The 26,945-nt window shown below is 41.0% G+C and overlaps 1 pseudogene; it reads right to left on the bottom strand.

Moving 5' to 3' along the window:
- Positions 1–24,583: 24,583 nt before the first annotated feature.
- Positions 24,584–24,696, bottom strand: LOC122678603 (annotated as a pseudogene).
- Positions 24,697–26,945: the final 2,249 nt, after the last annotated feature.

Genomic DNA, 26,945 nt, shown 5'->3' with positions numbered 1-26,945 from the left:
CCCTAAGAAAGTGGAGAGAGGGGAGCCAAGACCAGAATCTCCAAGATTTTCTATGAGGATAAGAGGAGGGACAAAAGCAGTTAAAGGAAGTTTAAAAAACCTACCCAAAACCAAAACCTAACCGAAACCAAAAAAATGCAGCATTTTGTGCACAAAGGGTCATTCATGAAGATGGACTGTTTCTACCCAGAATAATTTCCTTTGATATTCACCATCAGCATTGAAGTTTATTGCACCTAGCAAAGGATAACAAAAAAGCAAACAAACCAAAAAAGGAATGAGTTAACAGTTCAGTCATTATGTAGATTTATATGTCACCCTTGAGATTTACTGCTGAGTTTTCTCTAAAATCCTTTAAATTAAAAAAAAAAAAAATCTGTTACTAAGTTACTGGTTGCTAAGGGCTTTAAGTGGGGCTTTCTTAAAAAGAATTGCTTCAGGTCAGGTCAGCTGCTCAGTAGGCCCTTAAAATTTTTCTCTGTCTAGTTCAAATAAGGATGGCTCTCTGCTGGGCACAGCATTGGTTCCCAGCATGGTTCTGTAAAAGATTTAGTTCTCTCGATCTATTAAAATAGTATTCTGAGGGGACTTCCCTGGTGGTCCAGTGGCTAAGCATCCATGCTCCCAATGCAGGGGGCCTGGGTTCAATTCCTGGTCAGGGAACTAGGTCCCACATGCTGTGACTAAGACCTGGCACAGTCAATTAAATAAATAAAAATAAATATAACTTACAAAAAAAAAAATAGTATTCTGAAACAAAAGTAACATTAGGTCTCTCATGAAAGGAAAAATATTCATGAGGATCCCCAATGTTGCTTTGATTTATTAAACTTAATTATTTAACTTTCATTAATTTTATTTCATTTTTAAAATTCAGAATACATATGTATATGTGTGTGTGCATGCTCAGTTGCTTTGATCGTGTCCAACTCTTTGCAACCCTATGCACTGTGGCCCACCAGGCTCCTCTGTGCATGGAATTCTCCAGGCAATAATACTGTTGTGGGTTGCCATGCCCTCCCCCAGGGGATCTTCCAGACCCAGGGATTGAACTTGGGTCTCCTGCACTACAGGTGATTCTTTACTGCTGAACCATGGGGGAAGCCCCATATATATGTATGCTGCTGCTGCTGTTGCTAAGTCACTTCAGTCATGTCCGACTCTGTGCGACCCCATAGACGGCAGTCCACCAGGTGCCCCTGTCCCTGGGATTCTCCAGGCAAGAACACTGGAGTGGGTTGCCATTTCCTTCTCCAATGCATGAAAGTGAAAAGTGAAAGTGAAGTCACTCAGTTGTACCCAACTCTTAGCGACCCCATGGACCACAGCCTACCAGGATCCTCCGTCTATGGGATTGTCCAGGCAAGAGTACTGGAGTGGGTTGCCATTGCCTTCTCCATATATATGTATCAGTTCAGTACAGTTCAATCGCTCAGTGGTGTACAACTCTTTGCGACCCCATGAACCGCAGTATGCTAGGCCTCTCTGTCCATCACCAACTCCCGGAGTCCACCCAAACCCATGTCCATTGTGTCAGTGATGCCATCCAACCATCTCATCCTCTGTCGTCCCCTTCTCCTCCTGTCCTCAATCTTTCCCAGCATCAGTGTCTTTTCAAATGAGTCAGTTCTTCGCATCAGGTAGCCAAAGTATTCGAGTTTCAGCTTCAACATCAGTCCTTCCAATGAACACCCAGGACTGATCTCCTTTAGGATGGACCGGTTGGATCTCCCTGCAGTCCAAGGGACTCTCAGGAGTCTTCTCCAACACCACAGTTCAACAGCATCAATTCTTCTGTGCTCAGCTTTCTTCACAGTCCAACTCTCACACCCATACATGACCACTGGAAAAGCCATAGCCTTGACTAGACAGACCTTTGTTGGCAAAGTAATGTCTCTGCTTTTTAATATGCTGTCTAGGTTGGTCATAACTTTCCTTCCAAAGAGTAAGTGTCTTTTAATTTCATGGTTGCAATCACCATCTGTAGTGATGTTTGCAGATACATATGTATTTTGCAACATAGTGCAGCATTCAGAATCTTAGTTCCCTGACTGAGAATCAAACTTGTGCCCCCTGCATTAGAAGCACAGAGTCTTAACCGCAAGTCCTCCAGGGAAGTCCCTATATTCAGAATATTTAATATTTTGATAGGTTAAGCAATATTGAATATAATTTAAAATATTTTTTCATGAAAATGTTCTTCTTGTTAATCACTACTATACTTGCTGCTGATGAATTATTGCCAGTTATAATATACAAAATGAGTTTATTTTAAACAATACCCTTCATGAATATGGTCCCAATACTATTATAGTTCATCACCTCCTGGGTTCTGCATACTTTTACTGGCTAACACATGTGTTGGTGACTCAATTCTCCTATTACCTTTCTCTGTTCAACTAGCCATGAAACTGGTTCATACAGTGTTTTTTTACATCATCTGGCCCTCACTTAACTTAAAGCAGTAGTTACATCACAGCACTAATTTGCTGTGGTGGACACAGTTAACTGACTCATCAACAGCAATTGCCCCCTTCTTCATACTAACTAGATGCAACAGGTGAGGTAATTCAATGTGAGTATAAAGCAGATGTGGAGAAGGCAATGGCAACCCACTCCAGTACTCTTGCCTGGAAAATCCCATGGTCGGAGGTGTCTGGTAGGCTGCAGCCAATGGGGTCGCTAAGAATCGGACACGACTGAGCGACTTCACTTTCACGCATTGGAGAAGGAAATGGCAACCCACTCCAGTGTTCTTGCCTGGAGAATCCCAGGGACGGGGGAACCTGGTGGGCTGCCGTCTATGGGGTCACACAGAGTTGGACATGACTGAAGTGACTTAGCAGCAGCAGCATAAAGCAGATGTCCTAGAGCAATGATTATCTTAACCTTAGGACTTGCTAACCTAATAGCAACCTGTCATAAACTTATAAACTGTTAAAGTTAAACCTGTAAACCATTAAAGTTAAACCTATAAACCATTAAGGTTAAACCTATAAACTATTAAAGTTAAATCAGTTCAATTCAGTTCAGTTGCTCAGTCCTGTCTGACTCTGTGACCCCATGAACTGCAGCACGCCAGGCCTCCCTGTCCATCACCAACTTCCAGAGTTTACTCAACTCATGTCCGTTGAGTCGGTGATGCCATCTAACCATCTCATCCTCTGTTGTCCCCTTCTCCTTTGGCCTTCAATCTTTCCCAGCATCAGGGTATTTTCAAATGAGTCAGCTCTTCGCGTCAGGTGGCCAAAGTATTGGAGTTTCAGCTTCAACATCGAGTCCTTCCTGCCGGGAGCCAACACACGAGACCCTACCCATGACAAGGCCATAAGGGAGAAAACGTGATGGGCAAGGCGGATCAGGTTTTCAGGGGTTTAGAAAAGGTCAGCTCACGAGACCCTACCCCTAACAAGGCCATGAGGGAGAAAACCTGATGGGCAAGGCGGATCAGGTTTTCAGGGATTTCGAAAAGCTGCCCCTGGCGCTCACCTTAAAGATGGTATCTGTCTTTCTGATGCCTGCCTCAATGGACTACTCCCTAATTTCTGTGACACAGGCAGGAAGGCCTTCCCTGATCTCTTCCCAAATAAGAATCAATTTAGAACTTTAATCAATAAGTTTCCCAGGTGATGGTATTTTATGAGATTATCCAGGGTGAAAGGAGTGTTTTAATTTAAACTCCTTTGCTGGTAGTTTGTTAGCCAAATGCATTTATGCCCTTGGTACTAATATGCATGATTGCTTATAATATCCTAATCATAAAATATCATAAAGAACCTGATTATATAAAAGCCCTAATAGACATAGAGCCTTTTTAAGGGGTAAAGGAGTCCTATTAGAAAACACAAGAAAAATCATTCTATAGGTGGTTATTGGGTTGAGATTTGCTTGCTGTGTTTTGCTTGCTGTGTTTTGCTTTTAATGTGCTAAGGTAGTGTTATAGAAACCGTTGTTAATATAGTTTAAGATCTAGAGAAATAAGGACTTAGCCCTAGTGTGGTAACAATGAGATGGTTGTTAATTGTCAGCCAGGAGTGCTAGGCAGAGGCTGCCTCACTGAAGCCGCAGAGTCTGTATGGGGTAAACTTCTTAGATAAATGCAACTGACAACTTTTGCAGAAGGATTAATTTTGTATTAACAAGGATATAATTCTACTCTGTACTATTTCCCTATGAGACTGCTGCCATTCAGTTAAGGTAACCATAAAAACAGAAAACAGGTTTACATTCACCTGCCCTGCATAAAATGTTAATGGCCCCAAGGCCAGAAGATCATGTGCTAAGAATTACTATAGAATTAGAAAGCAAAAAACATCCTGCTTTTCCTAAAAAACAAAATGATGTAATACTAATCCTGTGTAATCATGAGTAAGCATCTTGTACCTTGAAAATGTTCTGTGAAAGGGTATAAAACTGGTTGTCAAAAAGTAAAACACAGACTTGGCCCTATCAAGGCTGGTCTCACGTGTCCTCTCTCTCTCTCTCTCTCTCTCTCACCGTTCATCCTGAGGGTATCCCCTGGATCCTGCCAAGGCACCTTCCAATGAGTACTCAGGACTGATGTCCTTAGGATGGACTGGCTGAATCTCCTTGCAGTCCAAGGGGCTCTCAGGAGTCTTCTCCAACACCACAGTTCAAAAGCATCAATTCTTCGGCGCTTAGCTTTCTTTATAGTCCAACTCTCACCTCCATACATGACCACTAGAAAAACCATAGCCTTGACTAGACTTTGTTAGCAAAGTAATGTCTCTGCTTTTTAATATGCTGTCTAGGTTGGTCATAACTTTCCTTCCAAGGAGTAAGCGTCTTTTAATTTCATAGCTGCAGTCACCATCTGCACTGATTTTGGAGCCCCCAAAAGTAAAGTCTGTCACTGTTTCCACTGTTTCCCCATCTGTTTGCCATGAAGTGATGGTACCAGATGCCATGATCTTAGCTTTCTGAATGTTGAGCTTTAAGCCAACTTTTTCACCCTCCTCTTTCACTTTCATCAAGAGGCTCTTTAGTTCTTCTTCACTTTCTGCCATAAGGGTGGTGTCATCTGCATATCTGAGGTTATTGATATTTCTCCTGGTAATCTTGATTCCAGCTTGTGCTTCATCCAGCCCAGCGTTTCTCATGGTGTACTCTGCATATAAGTTAAATAAGTTAAACTAAAGTTAAATGCTTTAATGTAATTGTAACAACAAATACAGTCATAGAAATAAAAATCCCAGGGTAGTGCTTAGTTATGAGTGCATCCAGATAATTTAAAATAGATTTATGTTAACTTTTTAAATTGTCACTGAAAGAAAAACATTACATTTAACAGCCCTCAAAGAACACTTGAATCCTTTAATTTACAAAATTATATCAGGGACACACGAAGGCCTACAAATCCCAACAGAAATACTGTTTTCAAGGATATGTTTGTTAGAATTGAATACAGTTGCAAGTAACAGACAACTCAAATAACAAGCTCAACCAAATAGAGGATTAATTTTTCCCATTTAATAAGTCATCAGTCCAAGGCTGCTCTCAGGAACCCCGAGTTTTCACTTTCTCTTCCCAAATCTCTAGCATGCAGCTTTTACTCTTACAATTACCTTATAGTCACAAAATGTCTGCTCTACCTCCAATCTTATACCTATACTCCAGGCAGGGAGAAGGGAAAAGGCAGCCAAAAGTAGATGTGAACTCTAAATGGGGAGGCAAAGCATTCCCAGAAAGCCTCAGTTTACACAGTATTTGCCTGAGTATGTGCATGACTGCTCCTAGCTATAAGGGAGTCTGGAAATTATGTCTATTAATTGGGCATACTGCCAATCCAAACACAATTGAGATTCTGTTAGGAAGGAAGGAAGGGAGGGAGGGAGGGAGGAAGCGTATTAGATAAGCAACTGACTTTGATGAATTGGACAATAGAAACAGGATTCTGACTGTAGCCATGTAACAATGTTGAAATGCTAGAAAAAGAGACTAAGGTTTATCTTTTTCCTACTCTTGCTACAGATGGCAATTTGTTTTATTAAATTGCCAAATTTCTACATTTTCAATCAGATTCCAAACCTTAAATTCATGTATGATTTGATATCTGTTATTCTTCCATGACTATCCTGTTTTATGTTAAGTTGTTGGTCATAATTAAATGAGGCATATGTTTAGAGTATCAAATTCTTGATTTTAGGCTCAAGTTTTCACCCCTCCATACCTAACTAAAAATCAGCATCAAAGTTGTTTCTTCTCTCTCTCTTTTAAATGTTTATTTTTTTGGCTGAAACAAGTCTTAGCTTCCGCATGCAGGATCTTTAATTGTGGCATGTGAACTCTTAGTTGTGGCGTATGGGCTCCAGTTCGCTGACTAGGAATTGAACCCAGGCCCCCTGCACTGGGAGAGCAGTCTTAGCCACTGGACCACCAGGAAAGTCCCTGATTTTCTTTCTCTTCCTCCATCATCCTTCTCTTCCAATTTTAGGAGAGCTGGAATAAACACACAGATACATCCAGACCAGAATGGTAAAGCAGAAGGTAGTGCCTAAACTGAATCAACCATGGTGCAACTGTAAGTTAGACTTGTAGAGGACTTGCAACCTGTGTTCATAGAATTCAAATTGGTTTTCACCTCTAACTACCTCGTGCATCAGGAACTAATGCTCAAATCCTCATCCACCCCTGCTCCCAACCAAATCTTTATAAACATAAGCGCTTATCAGTTATTTCTCAACCTCAGTGCCATCAACATCCTGAGTCTGATAACTTTTTGTTGGAGGGAGGGGCTGTCCTACACATAATTAGATGTTTAGCAATATCCTACCCTCCAGATGCCAGTAGCACCCCTTCCAACACATTGCCAAATGTCCCCTGGGGACAGAACTGCCACAGGTTGAGACCCTCTCAGCTAGAGAAAGTCAAGAAACAACTTGAGGACTCCTGGCCTATTTAAACTTCTGGTTCATTTGTCCTGGCTGGTAGGGTCTTCTGTGCCTGGAAGCAGGGAAAAATGCATTTTATTTCTTTCATGTATTCATACTTTACCTCTAGGTGTCTTGGCCAAAGCTTCCAGGAAAGAGTGCCTTGCTCATCAGAAGAACGGCAATTAGGAGAACGATGATGTTAAGACCAGAAAGACTCACACCCATTGAAATGACTCTTCTGGCTTTTTCTTCTGAGCACTTCTCTGTCAGTGACAGCTACAAAAGGGAAACAATGGATTAAAGCATCTGAAAAAGCAGAGAGATGGAAAAGGAGAGCTCTACCTCTGGGCAAGGCTTCACTGATTCATTCCTAGCCTCAACCACACCTCTAACCACAAGCTGGGGTCACGCCTTTCCTAGAGTCCTTAGTCATGTTCCCCTGACCCTCTGCAAGCTGTAATTCTGCAACTAAAGGCATGTCCACACTCTTTCCTACCACCTTCCCCCGAGGAACAGCAGGGCTGACAAGCAGACCCCAGTCGGAGAACTCCTAAGACCAGAGCTGGATAGGAGGTAGGGCCATCTCAAATGTTTGAACAATTTGGGCCACTGACCTAAGAGTCTAGCGAACCTGCCTATAGTGTGTAGTTTACCAAGCCAGAATAAAAGTTGATCCTTTCTGGATTTCCCTGGTATTACAGTGGATAAGAATCTGCCTGTTAATGCAGGGGACATGAGTTCAATCCCTGGTCAGGGAAGATTCCACATACTGTGGAGCAACCAAGCCCATGCACAAGTAATGCCACAACTACCGGGCCAGTGTGCTGCAAATACTGAAGCCCATGCACCTACAGTCTCTGCTCTGCAACAAGAGAAGCCACTGCAATGAGAAGCCCGTGCACCACAACAAAGAATAGCCCCCACTCTCTATAACTAGAGAAAGCCCTCACACAGCAACGAAGATGTAGCAAAACCAAAAATTAAACTAATTAATTATTTTATAGCTGACCCTTTCTGATTCTGAAGTAACATAATGAACTGCTCTTAAAACATTTCTCTCCTAAGTCTTCTCTTCTTCAGTATAAGTAGCCCTATTTCCCTAACAACTCCTATGTGACTTGATTTCCAATCCCTTTGCTGATATCTCCTCACAGCATTTAGCCTGGCAAGCATTCAGCATAATGTTTCTTATCTTGACACACAGGCCCTCTACCATCTGATGTCTTGTCTCTCCTTCCTCACATACAGCACAAGCTGCTCTAATCATAAAGCACTGTGTGCAATCCTGGAGTATATCATGATGTTACACATCTCCCATATCCTGTTTGGTGACTCTTCATTGCCTGCCTCCTGCTTATCTCTCAGAATTGGGCTAAAGTATTACCATTCAGGGATACCTTTCCTGACAAGCTCTTCATTCTCAAACTGATTCTCTGTGCTCCTCCCTCTTTATTTCCAGTATACCTTGTGCTTATTTCTATCACAGCTAGCATTTATCACATCATTCTGTAATTACTGACTTTTTTTTCTCTACCCCCAGTGACCATGATCTTAGTGAGTTAAGGTTATGGGGTAGTAAGTACTTTATAACACTGAAGTGAAAACAGATTGAGAAGCATTGCATTGGACTGTTATTCCTTGAGGGCTGGGCCACATCTTCACCTTGCCCTCTGCAGCATCTAGCACATGACCTGGAAGCAACTGGTGCTCAGTGAATCTGGAGTATGCATGAATGCCTCAGACAGAGGGAACTGATCTCAGGTGATCACATTTGTTGATCTTATCTTTGAGTGTCATGAGGATACTCATGACAGGTTTCTTATTCCTGTCAGGAGCAGAGAAAGTGCTCAGTGGGTGCTTGTTGAATTGATGTCTCAATTTCCCCATTTTCAAGAACTAAGGTTCCTGCTCCATTCTACCTTAGGCTAGCAAGATCAAATATAAAATAAAAAACAGCCTTCCCAAGTACTTTCTGAATTCCCTGGGGGCAGAGTATTATGAGTCAGCTCCATTAAAACTGAGTCAACCATATCCACTCTGGTCTGAATGGTGCCCTGGAAAACTGACAGGATAGAGCTTCACTTTTTTTTTTTTTTTTTTAGAGCTTCACTTTAAAAAAAAAAAAAAAAATCAACTTGATATACAATATTTTATTAGTTTCAGGTGTGATATATAGTGATTTGACATTTGCACATATTATAAAATGGTCACCATGATATATTATTACCATCTGTCCCTATACAAAATTATCACAAAATTATTATTGACCATATCACTTATGCTTCATATTACATCCCCATGGCTTATTTATTTTCCAACTGGAGCTTTGTATCTTTTAATCCTCCCCACCTATTTCATCCCCCACCTCCCTTCTGGAAGGCAATTATTTTCTCTACCTATGAGTCTGTTTTTATTTTGTTTATCTGTTTGCTTTATATTTTATTTTTTGGCAGGATCTTAGTTCCTCAACCAGGGATTGACTCCGAGCCCCCTGCAGTGGAAGCACAGAGTCCCAACCACTGGACCACCAGAGAAGTCCCTCTTTTAGTTTTTAGATTTCACATATAAGTGATGTCATACAGTATTTGTCTTTGTCTGATTTATTTCACTTTAGCCTAATACCCTCTAGACCCATCTATGTTGTTGCAAATTGCAAAATTTCATTTTTATGACTGGGTAATATTTATATATATATAATATATATCACAATATATATATACCACATCTTCTTTATACATTTATCTATCAATGGACACTTAGGTTACTTCTATATCTTGGCTATTTTAAATAATGTTGCAATGAATGTTGGTGTGCAGATATCTTTTCAAATTAGTGTTTTTGTTTCCTTTGGGTAGATGGGAGCTTTACTTATATGGAATTAACCTGGGCCTGAGAATTGGATTGTGACTTCTGTCTTCCTTTCCAGAAAAAAAAACTGCAGGCATTTTTTTAAGTGTATAAGAATTGGGCCCCTAGTACCTTAGCTGGGAAAGGCCAATGTGGGGATTTTTGGGGGGGAGGGTGGCGGATTTTCACTGAGACTTTTGTTGTTGATGTTTTAATATTTATTTATATTTATTTGGCTGCATTGGATCTTAGTTGCCACATGTGGGATCTAGTTCCCTGACCAGGGGTCAAACCTGGGCCACCTGTATGGGGAGCACAGAGTTTTAGCCACTGGACCACCAGGGAAGTCTCTCACTGGAGAATGTTTTGATCAGTAAATGTTACAAACTAGATTTATTACCTCAGTCCCAAGAGGGTTTCCAGATGGGGCCTGGCTGGGGAGTTCCAGAGCTCTAATTAGCTACTAATTGGCCATTTAAGTATCAATAATAACAGCTTGGTTTGTCCAGTGTTTAGATCCTAAAATATTTCATCTGATGAAGAAACTGTTTTCCTTCCTAGTATCTTACAGGAAGTCCAGGCTTATGTTGAAGCTTAATTAGTGTTTATTTACTCTTATTTCTGGAGACTTTGAAATCTTAGGATCCTATCACCCCTCAGAAATGGACTTGAGTATCTCCCCTCTAATAGAACACAACCAAGCAGCTTAGGTACAGTCAGTCTATGACTAAAAGGACAGTCTTATCGCAAAGGCTTATCTGCTCAAATCCCTTAGAAAAAGGAAATCAGATTCCCGAAGTCCAGCACTAGCAAGGCCCAGGCAAGTAACCTTCATACCCTAATGAAGTGGGAAAGGCACCAGAATATACCCAAGGCTTTAATCCTCATCCTCTTTCTGCTGGTGAAGGAAATCCAGGCTCCAATGCAGGTATTTGTCATAGCTGTGGCAGAGCTGAAGAAGAAATGCCCATCCCATTCTGGGCTCTGGGCTCAGGGCCAGCCTCCTCCTTCATCATACACAACCTTGATCCAGAACCAGGAACTGGAACCTGGGCCTTCTGAGGCCCTAGGAGTTTGATCTTTGAATCTGAATGAACTGAACACAACTAGTGCCAACTCTGCTTTTGGTGACCTCCTTTCTGTTCTTTGTTTTTTTCTCCACTTAATGACACATCCTGGACACTTTCCTACAACAATAGTTACAGATCTACTTTATCCTGTGGCTGTATTGCCTTTATTGTGTGGATGTACAGTAATTTATTTTACCAGTCCCCTTCTTATGAACACTTGGGTAAATTTTCTTTTCTCTAAACAATACATTAAACCACCTTGTCACTTTTATTATTATTATTTCCTTTGACTAAATTCCTTAAAATTCCTGGATCAAAGGGAAAATCAGAAGGGATGCACATTACAATCTTAATATATATTACCAAATTATAGAAGGATTGTACTATTTTGCACTCCCATTGACAACAGTGTGTGAGTAGGTCCCTTTTTTCACACTGTCTCCAACACTGGGGCTGGCTTGATCTTTTTATTTATTTCTTTCACTTTTATTTTTTTTACTGGTTGCCCTGGGTCTTTGTTGCTGCAAAAGGGTTTTCTTTAGTTGTGGTGAGCGGAGGCTACTCTTTGTTGTGATGCACAAGCTTCTCCTTGATATGGCTTCTCTTGTTTGGAGCATAGGCTCTAGGCACACGGCCGTCAGTAGCTGTAGCACACAGGTGTTGCCCCAAGGCAGGTAGAATCTTCCCAGACCAGGGATCAAATCCGGGTTCCCCGCAATGGCAGGAGGATTCTTATCCACTGTGCCACCAGGGAAGTGCCAATCTTTTTAATTTTTTCAAACTGACAGGGAAAGTAATCTGTATTTCTTTCATTGTGAGTGTATTTGAATAACCTTTTTATAGCCATTTTTCTTTCTTCTATTGGGAAACACCCTGTTAAGAATTTTGTCTATTTTTTATCAAAATATTCTTAATTTATTTTCTATCAGTTCTTTACAAAGTAATACTGAACTCTTCAACCATTAAATGGTGCAGACTCTTTTCTTTTTTTTCTTTTTTTTTTCAGACTCTTTTCTTACTGTCATTTGTCTTTTTGTTTATGCTGTCTTTTGCTGCAGTTTTCACTTTTATCTGTGAAAACTGTCAACATTTTCCTTTATACTTTCTAACTTTGGTTTTAAAGTTAAGGAAAGCCTTTCCCATCCCCAAGATAGTGCAAATATTCTATTTCTTCTTTTAGTATTTTTAAGATGTATTTATTTTATATTCAAGCCTTTTTTTTGTTATTTATTTCTTTTTGGCTGTGCTGTGCAGCTTGAGGGATCTTAGTTTCCTGACCAGGGATCAAACCCTGGCCCCTGCATCGAAAGCTCGAAGGTACCAAGTCCTAACCACTGGACCACCAAGAAATTCCCATATTCAAACTTTTAAACCTCCTGAAATTTATTTTTGTATCTAGTACAAGGTAAGAGTCTAAACTTTATCTTTTTTTCCAAATGGTTAGTCAGTTATCCCAGACATTTTAGTGTGGTAATTAAGGCTCTTTATGAACTGGTCTCATTCTACCTCTCCAGTTTCATCTCCCACTTTTCTCCCTGGAACTCTGTGCTCTCTTTTTATCAAATCACATGTAGTTTGTGGAATTAACATCCTACTTCACCCCACCACAACTTAACACATGTTAGTTTCTCTGCCCAGACTGCCCTTCTCCAGCTCCCTTTAGCTCCCTAACAACTATTTCTTTAAAAATACTTTATTTATTTATATATCCATTTGGCCGCTCTGGATCTTTTAGTTGTGGCACATAGGATCTTTGATCTTCATTGCAGTATGCCTTCTCTTTAGTTGCAGCATGTGAACTCTCAGTTGCAGCATGTGGGATCTAGTTCCCTGACTAGGGATAGAACCCAGGCCCCCTACATTGGGAGCACAGAGTCTTAGCCACTGAATCACCAGGGAAGTCTCCCCAACCAACAAATATTCAATCTTCCAGAAAATTCCTGGCACATGGTAGGTATCATTAAGTGCTTGTCAATGAATAAATCAATCACTTCTACCCACTTGTAGCACGGAGTGGCCTCTGTGGTAGACATGTGCAATGGAAGGATGTAAAATTGGGAAGTGAAGTTGACAGGGGAAATCCGAACTGCCATATGACTTAGACCGTCTGCTTCCTGCCGTGGTTCTGCTCTTGCCTTGCCAGGCCTGCCCACAGGACTTACTCCTCTTCCCCACCCTTTTCCAGTCCCAGACCAATAGTTTCAGTTGGCTGTAGCCTCATTTCTGCAGCGTTGATCTTTGTGCCTGTGTATCTCTGCCCTGATATAAGTACAGCTGGAGCTCTACATAAACATGTGTGCACACAGGTGTGTGAGTGTGAGAGAGAGAGAAAGAGAGAGAGAGAGTGCAACCCTTCTGCAGTCTTTTTCCATTCAAGAGTCCTGCTGTCTTTCTCAGATCTGGGGAGGAGTTTCAGCATCTTCACTGTTGCAAACCACACCTGCCTAGCCTGCAAACAGTCTATTGTGGATACAAACAATAATCACAGCCATTCACCAAATCCCTACTATGTACTATCAGACATTTTACAACCATTGTTTCATTTAATCCCAAAACATATCAGCAAGGTAGATAGTAAAATCTCTATTTCAGGACTTCTCTGGTAGTCCAGTGGCTAAGACTCAATGCAGGGGCGTGGGTTGGATTCATGGTCAGTGAAGTTCCACGTGATGTGCAGCATGGCGAAAAAAAAAAACAACAGTAACTCTATTTCATAAATAAGGAAATATGCCCGAGGTCACAGAGCTACTAAGGGGTACAGGAAGGATTTAAACACAACTGCATTTAAACAACACTTGTTCTGGTTAATTCACATCTCATCAAGTTGGGCAGCCTCAAGGTTGGAGGTTCAGGGCCGTCAGATTCCCAGTTCCCCAGCTGGACATTCCAGACACTCCACAGCTACTATCCAGCTTCTTCTGCTTTTCTTTTTTTTAACCATTTTAGCTTTTTATTTTATATTGGAGTATAGCCGATTAACAATGTTGTGATAGTTTCATGTGAACAACAAAGGGATTCAGTCATACCTGTGCAACTCCCCTCCCATCCAGGCTGCCACATAACATTGAGCAGAGTTCCCTGTGCTATACCGTAGGTCCTTGTTGGTTATCCATTTTAAATATAGCAGTGTTTACACATCAGTCTCAAACTCCCTCACTATCTCTTCCTCCCATTCTTCCCCTTACTATCTAACTTCTTGAGTAGTACATTTCTGTGCTCACTCTCATTCACTGATCGAACAACCTTTCTTGATCTTGGTGAAACAGGCACTCTCTTTGAAATTAGCTGCATTTTTTTTTTTTTGGCCTCTCCACATGGCTTAAGAGATTTTAGTTCCCTGACCAGGCAAACCCAGGGCAATGGAAGCACGAAGTCCTAACCACGAAAATTCCCTGAAAGTGAAAGTCACTCAGTGGTGTCCAATTCCTTGGAACCCCATACTATACAGTCCATGGAATTCTCCAGGCCAGAATACTGGAGTGGGTAGCCCTTCCCTTCTCCAGGGGATCTTCCCAAACCAGGGATAGAACCGAGGTCTTCTGCATTGCAGGCGGATTCTTTACCAACTGAGCTATCAGGGAAGCCTGAGCCAACATCTTTAATCCTATCTTCACTATTTTGTTATTTTAAGCAAGTCACTAAGCCTCTCTAACACTCAACTTACCCCACTTTAAAATAAGAATAATAATACCAACATATTGGACTACCAAGAGGATTAAATGAGATACAGGGGATCAGGAGGCATCAATCACTCTAAAAAGTTTTTGTCAGGGAAATTCCCTGACAGTCCAGTGGTTTGGCTTTCACTTTTGAGGCCTTGGGTTCAATCCCTGGTCAGGGAATTAAGATCCCTCAAGCCATGTGGTGCAGCCAAAAGAAAAAGTATTTATCAGTGTGTCCTCCGATCTGAGGCAGACGACCTATGCTCTCTTGCCTACTCAAAAATGTTGCTATTGCGATTATTTTCTCTTTCTCCTGAACTGTCAGTGTTTCTCACTCTGATGGATTAGCACATAACCTGCCATACCAGTGTGCCTGCCAATTCAGGCAGAAACATATCTCACCTTTGACTTCATTACACATCCAACTACCATCCCATTTTGCTATAGCAAAATTCCTAAAAGAGTTACTTATATACACTTTGTCCACTTCTTCACCTCCAGTTCTTTTCTTAAATTGCTGTAGATGAGCTTTGTCTATATTACTTCACTGAAACATCTATTGTTGAGACCACCAATGGCTGCCATTATGCCAAACCAGTAGTCAAGCCTCATTCCTCATCTTAAATGACATCTTGGCAGCATTTGTCCTGGTTGGTCATTCTCTCCCTGAAAAGCTTTCTTTACATGACTTCTGGGATTTTTCGTTCTCCTGATTTTTCTTTCATTTATTGGTTGCTTTCCTGGGTCCTTTTCCTGACTTCTAAATATTGCAGGGCCATCCAGAAGAGAGTCTTTGGTTTTCACGTCTCTTATGTCTCATTCATTCCCTAGGTGAGCTCCTCCAGGTTCAAGACCTCAGACATCATTTATACAGTCCAAACTTCATCCCTGGGCTCTGCACTCATATACCCGAGGCCTCCTTGGTGCCCGTCTTTTATGATATATAGACATTTTAAACTTAATTGTCCAGAAAGAACTCTTTTCTCCCTACCACTCGCATACTGCTTTTCCAGTTTTCCCCATTTAGGAAAAGACATCAACATTTGCCCAGTTGCTCAGGTCAAAACCCCAGGGTAATCCTTAATACCTCTCTCCCTCCTTATCTATCAATAATAATACATCCTAGGACTTCCCTGGTTGTCCAGTGGTTAAGACTTCAAGCTCCCAGTGCAGGGGACCCGGGTTTGATCCCTGGTCAGGGAACTAGATCCTTCATGCTGAAACTAAAAGATGCATGCCACAACAAAGATCGAAGATCTTGCGTGCCACAACTAAAATCCAGCACGGCCAAATAAATCTAAAATAATGATAATAAAAACACACCCGGTCAGCTCTCTCTTCAAAATGTATGCCAAATCTGACCACTTCTCACCACCTTATTACCTCCACCCTTATCTAAGTCATGATCATCTCAAGTATGGTTTACTTTTAGAGCGTCCTAACTATTCCTCACACAGCAGTCAAGGATGCAGGCCTGATGCCTAGGCAAGACTTACTTGGTCACTGCAGCCCAGGGAATTTTTATTAGGGAATCCTAGCTCAGGGGATCTTACCAGCATTTACAAACTCAGAAAGGACTGATATATAAATTAGAAAATCAATATATTAATTCACCATGGAAAGATTTCTTTTCCAGGATGCATATATGTTCCTCCTGGCCCTCCAGAACACTCTCTTCTTAGCATTAAGAAACATAGAGGACTTTCCTGGTGATACAGTGGATGGGAATCTGCCTGCCAATGCAGGGAACATGAGTTCAATCCCTGACCCAGGAGGATTCCACATGCCCCAGAGCAACTAAGCCCATGCACCACAACCACTGAAGTCCAAGCATCTAGACCCTATGCTCAGCAACAAGAAAAGCCACCGCAACAAGAAGTTGCAGCACTGCAGTGAAGAGTAGCCCCTGCATGCCACAACTAGAGAAAGCCCTAGTGCAGCAAAAAAAAAAAACCACAAAATAAAAAATTGTTTAAAATATAGAAAGCAGAACATTACTAAGAACTTTGCTTTGATGTATGTGGAATTAGGGAAAAGGCCATGAAATGGTTCCGAGGACTAATCCCCTCCGAGTTAAGGAAAACCATATGGGCTTTCAAGTCCACCAAGCCCCCAACAGAAGTGCCTTCCCCAATGACTCCTTCCCTTCCATAGTAATTTATAACATCTTGATTCCATTGTCATTGTTGTTGCTGAGTCGCTAAGTCAAGTCTGACTCTTTGTGATCCCATGGACTATAGCCCGCCAGGCTCCTCTGTCCATGGGAATTCCCAGGCAAGAATACTGGAGTGGGTTGCCCTTTCCTTCTCCACAACCCAGGGTTGGAACCTGACCCAGGGTTGGAACCTGTGTCTCCTGCTTGGCAGGCAGATTCTTCCCCAGTGAACCATTTGGGAAGTTCAGTTATTGACATTAGAATGGTGTTAATTAAGTTGGTCCTTAGGTACGCTATGACAGATTATAGTCTGTTAGAGTTTTAGCAGAAGTTTGCAATCCTGGTGCTTTTTCCCTTTGACTTTGGAGGCAGACAAGGATCGTTCACTTTATTCTAGTAATGAAGTACCTCCCTAACTCAGACTCTTACAACACAGGCTTGGGCCTTGTGCTGTTTCTGATTTCTAACCAAAACTGCATCTACCTATTATGTTTTACCCAATTAATCCTCCCAATGTATTCCTCTAATTGTTTTTTTGTTTGTTTTTTCCCACTTAGAACCTTTACTATCTCTGCAAAGTCCAAACTTCTTGGCTAAGCAGTCAATGTTCTACATGAACCTACTCCCCAGCTGAAGTGGCCCTCTGGCTAAGCATATTTTGGTTCTTCTTGTCAACCTGACTTTGCTAATTAATGTTCGAGAATATTCCCTCCCTCCATTTTTGCCTATTAAACTGATACAAACATCATGGGAAAATACTGTCTCTAAAGTTATAGCTTTCAATCTTTTTTCTAACTTATGTCCTATGACTCACTTTCCAAACACCCTCGATCCCACTATTACAGAATTTTTTTTTTAAATTATTTTCCCCAGGAACTTCACCGGAGGTAGAGTGGTTAAGACTCCAAACTTTCAATGCAGGGGGCATGGGTTCCACGGCCAACAAACAAACAAAATCTATTTTTCTCACATACACAAGCATCATGAGAATAAACAGAATTTCTATGATTAAATCACCAACAAATAAATAGAATAATTATTTTAGTAGTTTAGATTACAATACAATTCAAACCATAAACACACACAGAGAAAAACCCATAAACACAAAAGTAGGAAATAATTTCTTATATGCTATAATAGTGACTGTCGTTAAGTAGTTGGACTGTTGTTTTTGTATTTTATGAAGTTGCAATAAGGGGCTTCACTGGTAGCTCAGCGATAAAGAATCCACCTGCTAATGCAAGAGACACATTTTCAATCCCCGATCCAGGAAGATCCCACATGCTGCAGAGTAAATTAAGCTGTGTGCCACAACTATTGAGCCTGTGCTCTAGAGCCTGGGAGCCACAGCTACTGAAGCCTTCACACCCTGGAGCCAGTGCTCCACAACAAGAAAAGCCACCGCAATGAGAAACAGGCGCACCAACTAGAGAGTAGTCCCCACTCCCCGCAACTAGAGAAAAGCCTGTGAAGCAAGGAAGACTCAGTGCAGCCAAAAATAAATAAATAAATAAATAAATAAATAAATAAATAAAATTACTTAAAAAAAAAAGTTGCAATAAACATTGTAAATAAACTATACTCCAATACAAATTATTTTTTTTAAGTTACAATGAAAATATGTATTGGTTTTATAAAGGAAGCACACTATTTTTTTTAAAGAAAAGAAATACCTAAGTATGATACCTTTTGTTTGTTTTTGTTTTTTTTTTTCTTCAAGTATTATGTCTTAGTTGAGACCACTCGAAAGTCAGACACTGAGACTAGGACTTAAGTATAGATCATTTATTTGGGAGACGACCCTAAGAATTAGAAGGAAGGGAGTGGGGACGTAAGACAGAAAAGGGAAAAGGTTAATACATCAACTACTTAAGACTATGGGCAACTGGAATCAATCCATGTAGGATTCTTCTGAAAAACTCTGGAAAAAAAATCTCAAAATTATCCCATTGAAGGCTGCTGGGAGGTATTACCCCCAGGCCCCTTTCTTTTCATTTTCTGAGGGTTTCCTCTGGAAACCATAACTCCCTCACACTTTCAGGTTGCAGTGGCACACAGCTGAGCTGCCTTCCACAGCATGGAGAAAGCCCCGGGGCAGCAAAGCCGAGAGACACCATGGTACACGGTTGACACTGTAAGTTACTGACCTCAGTCATGTTAGATCAGGCAGGTTGAGGCATCACACAAATCTCCTACAACAAGAAAGACAGAATAATCGTTGGAAAGTTCTGTGCCCAACCTCAGTAGCTACTGGGAGTGTCCTTGGGTTTCTATTTGGAGGCATCACTGTCTCCAGTAGCTATTTCCAGCTGATGGCAACCATACTAGCACCTAGAGGTGTGTGCCTTCTGTCGGTGGTACTCTCGAGAACCACTGATCTACGAAGGCCTGACTCTAGTCACTGCTAATCCCTACTATTTGTTACTCCTTTGAGTGTGTGTTGGACCATATATGCAAACAATTTTCAGAAGTTTATTCACTGAGCCCTTAGTATGAACCAAACATCATGCTTAGCAGCAGGGTCACAGAGATCAACAACCCACTACGAGAGGCAAAGGAGTGTCCTGGAAAAAGCATCCTTGCCTTTGTGACTTTGGAGTCACAGATGAAGGTTGCAAGAGTTCCATTTACTGTGTGAGCTTCATAAATCGTTTAGCCTCTTCTCAACTGCAAAAGGGGGATAATGGTCCCTACTTTCAGGGTTGTTGTGAAGATTAAGCAAGGTGATTTCTATGAAATATTCAGTACAGTGCCTGATACATATAGAAAGAGCCCAATAAATATTAGCTACTGTTTTGCTATTTAAAATAGTAGCTAGGAATTCCCTGGTGGTCCAGTGGTTAAGACTTCATGCTTTCACTGCCAGGGCCCAATTTCAGTCCTTGCTCAAGAAATCAAAATCCTATATGCAGTTCAGCCAAGAAAAGAAAAACAACAACAACAACAATTTAATTAAAAAATAAAAAGATAGCTAAGGCAAGCTTCCTAAATCGATCTCTGGCCTCAAAGAGATGGTCCCAGTCCTGTGGGTAACAGGATAGAGCACAGTCTTAGTTCACAGTGAAATATGGTACAGTGGAGTCATGCACAGGTGCAATGTCATGCTGGGGAAATGAGGGGATTAGAGCTTGAACCTAGATTGATGAGGAAGGAGTCTGCCTGGTATAGCTCTGAGGGCCTGATGCCAGCCTTGCTCCCTCAGCAGGCTCTTAAATTGGGTCACAGGCTCCAAGGAGCTGAGGAAGACAGTGATGCCTCCAAATAGAAACCCAAGGACACTCCCAGTAGCTACTGAGGCAGGGAGTCTCACTCTTAAGCAAAATTAGTCAAGTCTTGTCAAGCTGTATCATCCATTTGCTGGAAGTTTCTGCATCAAGGGCTGGTTTCTGAGCTGTCCACCGTTTAGAAATGATTCTGCCCTTTAGGGACATTCATGGATTGGAAAGAATTCAGATGTTCCCTAAATATACCCTGCCCTGTATTATTATATCACTAGAGGGTCAGCTCAAGAAGACAAGGTCTTATTTATGGTATCCCCAGCAACCTAGCAGAATATCTAGCACATGGTAGGGGCTCAATAAGTGTTAGTTGAATGACTGCTGAATGAAAAAGCAGTCAGCCATGAGCACCTGAAGGTGAGACTAGATTTAAGGTCTCCCTCTCCTTCCAGGAATTCTGACATACAAGGGGTTCAGATCCAAGAGTTTGAGAGGCCCAGCTGAGGAGCAAGCCAGAGGGTATGAACCCCTTTCATGGTCTTGTCTCAGGTTCCTTTCATCTAGATAAGGTACTTAGGCCTCTGCTTCTCCTGGCTATGTTTCTGGAGTGGCCTTTTTATTACCTTGATTTGCATAAGGCTCCTTGGTGAACTTGAACTTTGTTCTTGAATTCTCAGATAATCCATTCCAAAGTAAGCAGGAACTGCCAGCAAATAAACCACTGGTATAGACTCAGAAACCTGGAAAGAGGCCATTTCCTCATCCCTCTGACCTGACCACATTCCTCTCAGATTCTATTATAGACACTTTTGCCAAATGCTGAAATGCTTGGTGAAGCAGGGCTGAGAAATTGTTACTCCCACCTAGTAGTCCAGAGTGGGGCACACCCTCCTCATTCCTAGGAGACCCCTCTTACTTTCCAACTCTTCATCTGTTTGAGCCTTGTCTCGCCTGCATCCCATGACACTGCCTCTGTGCACCCGTCTTGGGGTCTGCTTTCCACCTCTTTTACTTTAGCCCCTCTGAACTGTGAACCTTAAAGCCAGATGACAAGTCTGATCCATTTTTATGTCCCTCTTTGCACCTAGAAAAAGACTAGGTGCTATAGTCTGAATGTTTGGCTCTCTGCCTCTCCACTCCCATTAATATGTTGAAATTCTAGTACCCAAGGTGACATGGTAATTCCCATGGGGTATCTGGGAAGTGTGTAAGTCATGTGAGTGGAATTCCTTATAAAAGAGGCTCTGGAGAGATCCCTTGCCCATCTGCCATGTGAGACATACAATAAGTCTATGATCTAGAAGAGGGCCCTTACCTGATCCTGCTGGCCCCTGACCTTGGACTTCCATCCTCCATAATGGTTGGCAATAAATTTCTGCTGTTTGTAAATCACCCAGTCTGCAGTATCTGAAGCAGTCAGAAAACAAACTAAGATAGTAGTGCTTAGTAAATTCTCAGTAAATGTTAGCTAAAAGCATGATTCCTCCCATTATTCTCTCTTTTCATAGCTCCACTTTCTTCCACTGGACCCTTCCCTTAGCACATGTTCATATTCAAATTCCCCATATAGAGAAAAACTCTCCCTCTATCTGCTTTTCTCTCAAGCCACTAATCCATCACTTTCCTTCCCTTCTTTATTTTCTTGAGAAGTCTGCCCTCTGATTTTCCACATCTTAATCTCCTCTTCACCCCTAAATCCAAGCCATCTGGTTCAGGATTAACCAGCCATTCCACAGAGCCAGCTCTCCACAAAGTCACCAGTGATCTTCATGCCAATTGAATTCAAAAGTTTCTGCTGTGAAGATTAGAGAGCAGAAACATAAAGAGTATGGCAGATAGTAGATGCTTAGTAAAATGGTAATTGTTCTTACCTGTCTTAGTTTCCCTAACATTCCTCACTTCTGGTATGTCTTTTTAATCATTTTCCCCTCCTTCTCTCCACTCATTATAAAGGTATATAGTTTTATCCTAGCCTGTTGCCCTGGAAAACGAAAGCTCAGGGCAAAATTTACATGCTAAGACTTTATTCTGATGTTCAATAAACAATATTCAGGGCAAGAATGAGGGGAAATCAGGAAGTAAGAGAAAGAAAAGTAAAGGTGGTGTGCTACAGAGCTACATATTTATAAGATACAGCTAATTGCTTAGTTATATAGGACTGAGAGATTGTGTAAAATGACTATATGGTGTCTAGGAATAATTTCTCAGGAAGAGGAAGAGAAAACTGCTGACTCTTCCCTTCTATCTCACATGAATCAACTTCCTTATACTGTGTGTGGGTGCTAATCGCTTCAGTTATGTCCGACTCTGTGTGACCCTGTGGACTGTAGCTGGCCAAGCTCTTCTGTCCATGGGATTCTCTAGGCAAGAATATAGGAGTGGTTGTCATGCCTCCTCCAGGGGATCTTCCCGACCCCGGATCAAAACCACGTCTCTCGTGTCTCCTGCATTGGCCGTCAGCTTCTTTACCACTAACACCACCTGGGAAGCCCTGAATGAAACATCAACTCCCTTGTACTTCCAGATTATATCCTGGATCCTCAAGGGAGTCTTGGGAGATTGATCTCAATCCACAGCAAGTCATTCAGCTTATTTTGGAAGTGGTGTTGAGTGAGATTTTCAATGGATCTGGCTAAGTCAGACCTGAGTGTCATAGATGCTGCAGCTCCTGCTCCAGCAGGTGAGATAAAGAAAGTACAGAAGTCTGGCCCGCACACTTGGGGAAGCTGAAGCAGACTACTGCATCAGGAGATGGGCTCACTGTAATGACTAGCTCTCCACTGAGTGGAGAGGCAGGAAGCAGGTGGGTCCAAGTGAGTCTGGAGAGGTATTCAGCTGGATTCAATACAAGAGCTATGTTTCAAAAACTTGATAAACACAGAAGAAAGACAAAATAACCTATTCATCCAGAAGTCAAAAGCAATGCTGCAATTATTTTGGTATTGCAAAAGACTGGTGTTTTCCAGTCTTTTTCCTTACACATATAGGTTTTTCTTTTTTTAATTTGAACGGATTTTCTTACTTTCTGATTGGAGTGTAACATATGGAAAGTGTACAGATTAAGTGTATAACTTGATAAATTTTCACAAATTTAATGTTTCTTTTTAAATTAAATCAAGAAATAGATAATTACTATCACCCCACAAGTTTCCCTTCTTGCCCATTTCCAGTCACTACATCTCTAAGGGTAATCACTATCCTGACTTTTAACAAAATAGATTAGTTTTTACTGGTTTTATACTTTATAAAAATAAAATTATACAGTATATATACTCTTTCATGTCTGTTTTATTTCACTCAAAAGTAAGTTTGGCAAATTTATTCTTGTTGAGTGTAGAAGTAGTTAATTCCTTTCCAATGTTGTATAATATTCTATGTCCAGCATTTCTATTTAGCACTTTTTGGCTCTTTTTCTTTCATGCCATTGCATTCTTTTTTTCTTACTTGTAATATTTTTATTAAATTCATATTAAATGAAAAAAGGTTGCTAACACCATTCAATTAATATGCATTTTGAGAGTAAACTCACATAAAGGATTTTCTTTTTTTAATTAACTTATTTTTAATTGAAGGATAATTGCTTTACAGAATTTTGCTGTTTTCTGTCAAACCTCAACATGAATCAGCCATAGGTATACATATATCCTCTCCCTCTTGAACCTCCCTCCCGCCTCTCTCACCATCCCACGCTTCTAGGTTGATATAGAGCCCCTGTTTGAGTCTCCTGAGATATACAGCAAATTTCCGTTGGCTATCTATTTTACACATGGTGATGTAGGTTTCCATGTTACTCTCTCCTTACATCTCACCCTCTCCTCCCCTCTCCCCATGTCCATAAGTCTGTTCTCTATTTCTGTTTCTCCATTGCTGCCCTGCAAATAAATTCTTCAGTACCATCTTTCTAGATTCCATATATATGTATTCATATATGATATTTATCTTTCTCTTCCTGACTTACTTCACTCTGTAAAACAGTCTCTAGGTTCATCCACCTCTTCTGAGTCAGTTTGCGTTTATGGGAAGCTAAAGACTGTTTCTGATGGTCTTAGGGAAGGATTGTCCCTCACTCATTTGAGAGCTCTCAGAAGTTAGTTCTCTGGAAAAAAAAAAAAAGAAGTTAGTTCTCTGAAGAATGTGGTAGCTGATATGAGGGTAGAAGTGTCATAATCATTTGCCACCATGAGGGGGTCAACTTCAGGATGAAGATGTGAGACTGAAAAGCAGAGAGAAGAAATGGAGAGAAAATGGGATCCTGATGACATTGTGGAGCTGCCAAATCAAACCAGGCTTGAAACCTGTCTATGTGAGTCCATAAATTTCCTTATTGTTGAAGCCAATTTAAATTAGGTTTTCTGCTAAGGGCAACATAGAGTCTTAACTTATCTATGGGTCAGTGGAGGAAGCTTTGGAAACACAGAAGTGGGGCACATAACTCAGTCTGAGTCAATCAGGGTGAGAGAACTAATTCTTAGGTAGATTGATAAGGAGTCTGGGGCCCTCAAGGAGAAAGGGGTCCGGGGCCCTCAAAGAGGAGAAAGGGGTACAGGGTTCTTGAGGAAGAGAAAAGGACAAACATTTTTTCCTATATTCTTTTTTTTTTTAATTATTGCAGTAAGTTTATTTATTTATTGAAGGTCAAGTTTAAATTTAATGACTTTGGTATTAACTACAGACATACTAGTAAGTGCTAAGACTTAAAATCTTCCGGTTCGAAAAAAAAAAAAAAATCTTCCGGTTCGGTTGTGACTCCAGACAGGATCCAGAGAGGAGTTCTAAAAGTCTCTTCTCTGGGTTTTATGGAGACTTTCTTTACCCTCCTGTGTTAGCCTCTTAAGGAACTGTGTCACATTCTTTTGTCTTAATCACAGAAAATGTTTTTTCTTTATGCCTAGAGCTAATGGCTCAATGGTATGTTTTTCCTCAAGCTCTGTACTAATGATTATATAATAAAAATGTGTCTTGCTCGAGGACATGTTTCTCCTTCTTAACAAGAATCTTCTGACTAATCTTGTTATCTTCAGAGTTATGTTGTGGGAGTGGGTCTGATAAGACCTTTCTATTGTTCTAATCTTATTAATTTAAGATGTATGTTGTTGGAGTAGGTCTGGTAAAAGTATATAAGGCCTTGATAAGACTAGCAAGTGGGGCATTCTCCATCGCCCTTCTGATATCTATGTCGAAAACTTTTTCTGAAAAAAAAAAACAAAAAAGAAAACTTTTTCTGTCCTTTTTCACTGTAATAAAACAAAAGCTCTGAGTAATCAAGCCTTGTCCCTGATCCTGAAGCTGAATCTTCTTCTTCGGAGATCATGAATCCGAGCCGTTTGCTGTAAGCTATCAAGGGGAGGCTTCCTCAGTAAAGATGTTTTGGAAGTAGGGGATATTTAAAAGAAAGTGTGTTGTAGGTAGGAAGAGCATATGCAAAGACCCAAAGTGAGAGAAAACATGGTGTGTTTGGGAAACCATTCACCATCCTCACCAGCCTCATATGTATTCAAGCTGGAAACCCAGGAGTCATTCCAGGGTTTTTGTTTTTATTAAAGTATATTAAAAAAAATAATAAAAAAAAATAAAAAATAAATTAAAAAAAACCAAAAAAACAAAAAAAAAGTATATTAATTTGCAATGTTGTGCCAATCTATGCTGTATAGCAAAGTGAATCAGTTATACACATGTACATTCTTTTTTATATTCTTTTCCATTATAGCTTATCATAGAATATTGAATATAGTTCCCTGTGTTATAATAGAAACTTTTTTTTAATCCATTCTAAATGTAACAGTTTGCATCTACCAACCCCAAACTCCCAGTCCATCTCTCTCCCTTTCCCTCTTCTCCTTGGCAACTACAAGTCTGTTCTCTATGTTTTTTTTTAATCTCCTTCATCTAGTGGATCACATTACATCTAGTGCTGCCAATTCTACTCCTAAATATTTCTAAAATGTGTCTCTATTCCATGATGAGAGTGTGAGCTGCTGTCCTAAGACAGACTTTGGAAGAACACCCTCCACAGACAGAATTGTAGGCTATCTCAGAAGGTGAGGATGGTCCTGAAACATGGGAGTGATTAGTTTTCATGGCTGGGTAATTTCATAGGCTACCAAGTGGGAAGGTTATTCCAACTATTTCGGGGGAGGAGGTGGAAATTTCCAGGAATTGGGCCATCACCCACTTTCTGGCCTTTTATGGTCAGTCTTGAAACTGTCATGGTACCTGTGGGTGTGCTTTTAGCGTATGTTAATGTATTATAATGAGTGTATAATAAGGCTCAAGGTCTACAGGAAGTCGAATCTTCCACAGTCTTGGGCCTAATAGTTTCTAACCAGTTTTTGTTGCATCCTCAATGGCTATATCATTCTCCTAAAGGATATGCCTTGACCTCTTCCCTCTTATCTCAGTTCCTCTTACATTTTATGCAATACCTGAATCATCTCGAAAAGACATGAAAAAACATATTCACAGTTTAGTATACAATCCTAATTTGATATTTTCTCTTTCCATCACCTTTTTTTGAGTAACCTATGATTTACTTCTTCTCCTTGTAGCCTCTGATACTATTTTTACTCTCTTGTGTCTGTTAGAGTTCTCTAGTTGTAAGCAGCAAACACTGGCTTTATTTAACCAAAGAAAAAGAATTTTTTTGGAAGGCCATAGGAAAATTGCAGGATCAAAGGGAAGGCAGGGCATAGGATTGGCAGAAACCAGGTAACTTCAGGGAGGCTTCCCAAATGGCACTGGTGGTAAAGAACCTGCCTACCAATGCAGGAGACTTAAGAGATGCTGGTTAGATCCTTGGGTGGGGAAGATCCCCTGGAGGAGGGCACAGCAACCTATTCCAGTATTCTTGCCTGGGAATTCTGCTGCCCACTGGCAGCAAAGCCTGGTGGGCTACAGTCCATAATGTCTCAAAGAGTCAGACATGACTGAAGCAACTTAGCACACACACAGGTGACTTAGAGTTCAGTTCAGCCGCTCAGTTGTGTCCAACTCTGCGGCCCCATGAACCGCAGCTCACCAGGCCTCCCTGGCCATCACCAACTCCCAGAGTTTACCCAAACTCATGTCCGTTGAGTTGGTGATGCCATCCAACCATCTAATCC

The sequence above is a fragment of the Cervus elaphus genome, chromosome 20 (assembly GCF_910594005.1).
Source record: "Cervus elaphus chromosome 20, mCerEla1.1, whole genome shotgun sequence".
Taxonomy (NCBI): Eukaryota; Metazoa; Chordata; class Mammalia; order Artiodactyla; family Cervidae; genus Cervus; species Cervus elaphus.
Note: the sequence above shows the minus strand (reverse complement) of the source record. Positions and strands in the feature narration are given on the sequence as shown.